Source organism: Phalangium opilio, unplaced genomic scaffold, assembly GCF_054372755.1.
Source record: "Phalangium opilio isolate 3A_F unplaced genomic scaffold, DU_Popi_V2 ptg000118l_1, whole genome shotgun sequence".
Taxonomy (NCBI): domain Eukaryota; kingdom Metazoa; phylum Arthropoda; class Arachnida; order Opiliones; family Phalangiidae; genus Phalangium; species Phalangium opilio.
In genome coordinates this window covers 519,340-525,339 of record NW_028324211.1, presented here as the reverse complement: position 1 = coordinate 525,339, position 6,000 = coordinate 519,340, and positions in this window count along the sequence as shown.

The window sequence follows — 6,000 nt, the reverse complement described above, 5'->3', positions numbered from 1 at the left end:
GACCTCTCCCTCGAGCTCCTATCAGGAGCAGAAGGAGGAGTAAGGTCTGGCGGTATCCGATTCACTCGGAAAACCGCTGAAGGATCTGAGAATTAGGCGAATGCGTCTGGCTCAGATTCCTCAGGTAGATCAGAGACTTCTGGGAAGGACTCTGGTACTTCTTCCGACGGGGAATAAGAGGATCCATTAGAGGCTGAAGATGAGGTTTGCTTGCTCCTCGTTTCTTCTCCAGACGACTCGGTCTGCGCTTCTTGGTCTCTCAACAGTCGTTGTCTTCGTTCTCGTCGAGTCTCACGACGTTCGTCACCAGTACTGACTCCAGCGTCCTGAAGTATAGGTACGAACTGTGACGTTGTAGAACTAGAAGCGGAACTGCTTGAAGTTGAGGATGACTGGCTTCCGTCCGGTTGGCAGACATCTTTATTCGACCAATACAGCTTTAAATGAGCAATATTCTCGATCCCTTTCTTTTCTCCAGTCTCTGGGTCTTCTAGTTGATATCGCAATCGGTCTAGTTTCTTTGCGATTTTGTAGAAACCATCCCATTTGGGACATAACTTAGCGGTGACATTACGTGCCGCTTGAGACAAGGGATGCGTCTCTTTCCAGACAAGAGCACCAACGGGAAATTCAATCCCTTCCCGCCTTTGATCGTAGTAGCGTTTCTGGTGTGCTTGCGCTTTCTTGGCGAGTTCTTTAGACAAAGCAAGTTGCTTCGCTAAAGCTGAGAGCGATGCGGACCTTTCAACAAAGTCCGCCACTGGCATACCCACGTCCAAGTCCCAGGGAAATCTTGGTTCCCTACCCATGTTCAGGTAGAAAGGAGTTCTTCCTGTTGTGGTATGTGTAGTCGAGTTGATGGCAAACTGAATAAATGGCAAGTTACCGTCCCGTCCTCGGTGAATTCGACCAACGAACATCGAAATAATTTCGCCCTGAACTCTGTGCCCTCCACAATGTTACTCTGAGGATGATACGGAGTGATGTATCGTGGTTTTACTTTGAACATCTTGAGAATGTCCTTCCAAAGTTGAGAAACGAATTGTGTCCCGTTATCGCTTACGATGGCTTTCGGGCATCCGTGGCGAACTATCATGGAAATTAGTTTCTTCGCGAACAATCTGGCTGTGATGTTTTTCATCGCGTACAGTTCGACAAATTTGGTGGCATAGTCCGTAAAACCAGGAGGTATTTGTGATGGTGACGGCTTCTTGGTAGAGGTCCTATTATGTCCACTCCCAGCAAATGAAATAAATCAGTAATGGCCGTAGGCTGCATGAGACCTGGACGTTTTCTATCGCGGGCCTTGTGCATTTGACACAAAGGACATCCACGGACGTACTGGGTAACGTCCTGCCTTAACGATGGCCATCAGTATCTGGCCCGTACTTTCTCAAAGGTACGATCCCGACCTCAATGTCCAGATAGAGGGTGGTCGTGAAATAAGCGGATGGCGTCCCGCCGGAACCGCTGTGGCAAATAGATTTTCGCTGGTTATCTACCATAAGGCTTTCGATATAGGACATCGTTCTTCATCTCGTAGTACCGATGTCCTTGAGGATTATCTCCTGATAACTGGACTGTGATGTCATTGGTGGCTTTTTCATCTTGTTGGGCATTTCGGACTTCGTCCAGTGTGAAAGAGTGGTACTATGCGTGATTGGCGGGAGGAGCTAATCCGCTAGTGGTTGAGGACGAAGTCGACGTCATTGAAGATAATTCCGCTGGACTGGAATCTTCTGACAAGGACGTTGAAGTCATGTCTTCCAAAAACATGGCTAATAGAGACACAGGCGCTCTTGATAATGCGTCCGCAACCTTGTTCTTAACTCGCTTTTTGTGTATGATCTTGAAGTCATACGTCTGCTGGTACATTGCTCAACGAAAAAGTCAAGAATTGGGTTCTTTCAAAGTGAACAACCACTGGAGTGCTTTGTGATCAGTGATCACAGTGAACGGAATGTTTTCTAAGTATGGCCGGAACTATACAGCTCCCCAATAGATGGCCAGACATTCCTTTTCCGTAGTTGTATATCTTCTCTGGACGTCGGTCAGTTGTTTACTGGCATAGGCAATAGGTACCTCGACGTCATCTTGGATTTGTGACAGGATAGCTCCATGTCCGGCGTCACTAGCATCCGTTTCAGGATACACGGAAGCTTAGGGTTGTAAGCCGCTAAAGGAAGCGCCATTCAGATCGCATCCTTGATGGCCTGGAACACTTCCTGCTGTTCTTTCTTCCACTTGAACGGAACATCTTTCTTCTTCAGATGATTTAACGGGGCAACGATCTTGGAATACTGCGGGATGAATCGTGAGTGCCATCCCGCCAAATCCAGAAATCTTTGGATTTCTTTCACGTTCTTTGGGACTGGAAAGTTTACTATTCTATGAGAGCGGTAGCTCTCTTAGATAAGACTTCATACTGACTTTAATGTATAAGGAAGGTTATTTTGTTTTGATTTAACGTTTTTTGTATTGTTTGAACTGTTTTTAAAAATTTCCACAGAACTACAATTCGGGTCTTCAATATGTGGTTAAAATTTCAAAAAGATCCACCAATTAGTTTATTTTATAAAAAATAAAGTTGCTAAGGGTGGTTTTCATTTCCATAAAATTAATCAGCCCTTTTTAGGAACAACACGATATTTCCCATAGAAATAACTTGGGTTTTTTTTCCAAAACATCCTTTTTGTCCAGTATCTTATAGACTTAACTATACGTTTGTCAGACTTGAAAAGGGTTTTAAATGAAAGGTACAACAGTTTACTAGGCGCTACGTGATTTTCATTGACTATAATTATGTCCAAGTATGTTTAATTTAAATTTTTTAAAACCATTCCAATCTGCGTAGTTTTAGCATTGTAAAGAGTCAGTTTATGATGACAGCATGTTTTAACCTATTTTTTCCAATTTTCGTGGTGGTGAAAAACAATGGTAAATGGCCTTGTGCGAGCTAACAAGTTAAATTGGAAAAGGACCCCCACACTAATATATTAATTACCAACGGCCTTTGGGACAGTAAAAATAAAAGTGATTTCAGATGATTACTGACTACTGCTAAATAAGCTAGATTACCGACTACTGGTAATTAAACTAGATTACCGGCTACTGGTAATTAAGCTAGATTACCGGCTACTGGTAAATAAGCTAGATTACCGACTATTGGAAATTAAGCTAGATTACCGACTACTGGTAATTAAGCTAGGTTACCGACTATTGGAAATTAAGCTAGGTTACCGACTATTGGAAATTAAGCTAGATTACCGACTACTGGTAATTAAGCTAGATTACCGACTACTGGTAATTAAGCTAGATTACCGACTACTGGTAATTAAGCTAGATTACCGACTACTGGTAATTAAGCTAGATTACCGACTACTGGTAATTAAGCTAGATTACCGACTACTGGTAATTAAGCTAGATTACCGACTACTGGTAATTAAGCTAGATTACCGACAACTGGTAATTAAGTTAGATTACCGACAACTGGTAATTAAGTTAGATTACCGACTACTGGTAATTAAGCTAGATTACCGACTACTGGTAATTAAGCTAGATTACCGACAACTGGTAATTAAGCTAGATTACCGACAACTGGTAATTAAGCTAGATTACCGACTACTGGTAATTAAGCTAGATTACCGACTACTGGTAATTAAGCTAGATTACCGATTACTGGTAATTAAGCTAGATTACCGACTACTGGTAATTAAGCTAGATTACCGACTACTGGTAATTAAGCTAGATTACCGACTACTGGTAATTAAGCTAGATTACCGACTACTGGTAATTAAGCTAGATTACCGACTACTGGTAATTAAGCTAGATTACCGACTACTGGTAATTAAGCTAGATTACCGACTACTGGTAATTAAGCTAGATTACCGACTACTGGTAATTAAGCTAGATTACCGACTACTGGTAATTAAGCTAGATTACCGACTACTGGTAATTAAGCTAGATTACCGACTACTGGTAATTAAGCTAGATTACCGACTATAAGTAATTAGGCTAGATTACCGACTATTGGTAATTAAGCTATATTACCGACTATTGGTAATTAAGCTATATTACCGACTATTGGTAATTAAGCTATATTACCGACTATTGGTAATTAAGCTAGATTACCGACTATTGGTAATTAAGCTAGATTACCGACTATTGGCAATTAAGCTAGATTACCGACTATTGGTAATTAAGCTAGATTACCGACTATTGGTAATTAAGCTAGATTACCGACTACTGGCAATTAAGCTAGATTACCGACTAGTGGCATTTAAGCTAGATTACCGACTACTGGTAATTAAGCTAGATTACCGACTACTGGCATTTAAGCTAGATTACCGACTACTGGTAATTAAGCTAGATTACCGGCTACTGGTAATTAAGCTAGATTACCGGCTACTGGTAATTAAGTTAGATTACCGACTACTGGCAATTAAGCTAGATTACCGACTACTGGTAATTAAGCTAGATTACCGACTACTGGTAATTAAGTTAGATTACCGACTACTGGTAATTAAGCTAGATTAGGGACTGCAGGCAATTAAGCTAGATTACCGACTGTTGGTAATTAAGCTGGATGACCGCCTGCTGGTAATAATGCTGAAGGACCGACTGCTGGTAATTAACTAAGATTACCGGTAGCTGGTAATTAGGCTAGATAACCGGTGGCTGGTAATTTGGCTAGATAACCGGTGGCTGGTTATTTGGCTAGATAACCGGTGGCTGGTAATTAATCTAAATTGCCGGTTGCTGGTAGTTAAGCTAGATTACCAATGACTAGTAATAAGGCTAGATTACCGCTGGCTGGTAATTAGGCTAGATTACTGGTGGCTTGTAATTAATCTAAATTGCCTTTGATAATTAAGCTATATTATTCTCCTACTGTTTCTGAACAATTTTAATTAATATTAAGACTGAAGTTACAGATATTATAATAATATAATGTAATATATATAATATAATGCTGGAAATCTGGCGAATTTATACCTTCTCTCTGAGATACTAGATATAACTTCTTTGTTTTATTTTTTGACTAGCATTTGCTTTTAGGTTGTTCAAATATTTTAATTTTTTTATACATATATTTTAAAATTGGAAATATTGCGAAGCGGCGGAAAATTGCAAAGACCGTTTGAATGTGACGTAGTTATTAGTGTCGAAAAGATCTTTAGATAGATAGTTATCTTAGCACGATTTGTTAAGTTTTTCATATGGTTATTTTAATCATAAATTTTTTCCCAGAATAAAATCGTTTGGAAGTGAGGGCACCACGTGAAATTTCTGCGGTAGTTTTAATTGTCCTAAGCGGAAGTCTATTCGCGCGCGTCCCTTCGTGAAGGTATAACGTCCATCGTCTAACACTATGCATTGAGTCTCTTCTTCTTCCGGAAGTACTAAGTCTGGTTTTAAAGTTCTGACTAAATTTCGCCACTGATATAAGCTGATAAATCATGCATCAGCGCAGAATCTAGTCTGGTTGCGAAAGTCCCATGCGAATACACGGCTTCTATGGCCACGGGAGGATCAACCTCACAGCGATGCACATCCATAGAGCCAATTTCCATAAGGGGTTTTACTTTCTTCGCGCGGCGGGAAGACGATCCCCTTTTTGTCTTCCCGCGTTCGCGTTTTCCGAAGCCTGTCTTTGCGCGACTTCTTGTTTGTCCGGACAGGTTGTGGCATAATGCCCTAAGAGTCCGCACTTATAGCATTCTGGCTTAACCTGCGTAGGAGTCTTTGGTCTATTGGTATTTCTTGCATTTGATGTCGCACCTCCACCCAGCGGTTTAGTAAAAACCGCGGCTGCGGGAGAATTTCTTCTCCCACTGGATTCACGCGGGGTAAACTTTGCCCTTTCGGTAGGATACAATGATTTAGAAGGGGTCGCTCGTAAGATTTCTTCTGTCACGCGGCCTTTTTCTATAAAACTGCGCATTATCCTTATGTTGTCGTTAAAGACATGGATGCGTATTTCGGGGAGGATATTTTTCT